Source organism: Phodopus roborovskii, unplaced genomic scaffold (genome assembly GCF_943737965.1).
Source record: "Phodopus roborovskii unplaced genomic scaffold, PHOROB, whole genome shotgun sequence".
Taxonomy (NCBI): Eukaryota; Metazoa; Chordata; class Mammalia; order Rodentia; family Cricetidae; genus Phodopus; species Phodopus roborovskii.
This window is the reverse complement of record NW_026125174.1, coordinates 56,888-58,629: the sequence shown is the minus strand read 5'-3', so window position 1 is coordinate 58,629 and position 1,742 is coordinate 56,888. Positions and strand designations below refer to the sequence as shown.

General features: G+C 46.3%; 1 pseudogene; it reads left to right on the top strand.

The window, feature by feature from the left end:
- The first annotated feature begins 544 nt into the window (after nt 1–544).
- On the top strand, nt 545–1,487 carry LOC127226494 (40S ribosomal protein SA-like; annotated as a pseudogene).
- The last annotated feature ends 255 nt before the right edge of the window (nt 1,488–1,742 follow it).

Below are 1,742 nucleotides of genomic sequence, written 5' to 3'. Positions count from 1 at the left end.
CTGGGAGCAATTCTGTACAACCATTAATCCTCATTTGCAGTAATTAAAATATGCCTCATGATGAGAGATCATTGATAATTTCATTCCCTATAACAAACACATGATGATTGCCTAATACAAAATGCAGGGGTGTCTATGAGACCAGACTTTTCAAAAAAGTAAATGTTCTAGTTTCCCATCAGTTGAGAATCAGGATTGTCAAGAACATATGAAAAATTCCATCACTAAAAGTTGTATATCAGAGAATGAAATACTGTCCTCAAGTTATAGAATCAATGATCTCATTAAGACATACTTGACCGAGAGCTAGAGTGATGGCTCAATGGTTAAGAGCTCTTGGCTGTTCTTCCAGTGTTCCTGAGTTCAATTCCCAGCAACCACATGGTGGCTTACAAACATCTGTATTGGGATCAGATTCCTTCTCTTAGTGTGCATGGAGACAGAGCACTCATGTACATAAAATACATAAATAAATAAGTCTTAAAAAAAAAAAGACAGCTTTTTCGCGCTGCCCTGAGACAGGTCCATACAGAGTTGTTCTTGATTCCCGTCGTAACTTAAAGGGAAATTTACACAATGTCCGGAGCCCTTGATGTCCTGCACATGAAGGAAGAGGATGTCCTCAAGTTCCTTGCTGCAGGAACCCACTTAGGTGGCACCAACCTTGACTTTCAGCTTTTCAGATGGAGCAGTACATTTACAAAAGGAAAAGCGATGGTGTATCTACATCATCAATCTGAAGAGGACCTGGGAGAAGCTGCTGCTGGCAAGCCGGAGCCATCGTTGCCATTGGTAACCCTGCTGATGTCAGCATCATCTCCTCCAGGAGCACTGAGCAGCAAGCTGTACTGAAGTTTGCTGCTGCCACGGGGGCCACTCCGATTGCTGGCCGCTTCACTCCAGGGACCTTCACCAACCAGAGCCAAGCAGCCTTCCGGGAGCCACAGCTTCTAGTGGTCACTGACCCCAGGGTTGACCACCAGCCCCTCACAGAGGCGTCTTACGTCAACCTGCCCACCATTGCCCTGTGTAACACAGACTCCTCTGCGCTACGTGGACATTGTCATCCCTAGCAAGAACAAGGGAGCTCACTCAGTGGGTCTGATGTGGTGGATGCTGGCCCAGGAAGTACTCCGCATGTGTGGCACTATCTCCCGTGAGCACCCATGGGAGGCCATGCCTGATCTTTTCTTCTACAGAGACCCAGATTGAGAATGAGGAATAGGCTACTGCTGAGAAGGCTATGACCAAGAAGGGAATTTCAGGGTGAATGGACTGCACTAGCCCCTGAGTTCACCGCTGCTCAGCCAGAGGTGACTGCCTGGTCTGAGGGTGTTCAGGTGCCCTCTGTACCCATCCAGCAGTTTCCTACTGAAGACTGGAGTGCCCAGCCAGCCACTGAGGACTGGTCAGCAGCTCCCACAGCGCAGGCCACTGAGTGGGTTGAAGCCACCACTGAGTGGTCCTGAGCTGCTCTGCAGACACCTGAGCAAGGGGAAAAAAGGTAGAAGAAAAATAAATTCGTATCATACAAAAAAAAAAAAAAAAAAAAAAAAGGACATACCTGACTGGCTGAAAGCAAGTTCTTCATTTTAACAAGGCCTGTATTTTTATTAAGAAACTGATTTTTGTCTGATATGCTTCTAGACCAAGAGAAATAGGAATAGTTATCATCAAAAACTCAAAGATGGTGCGGGGCAGTTGTGGCACACAGTTTTATTTAATCCCTCCACAACTCCAGA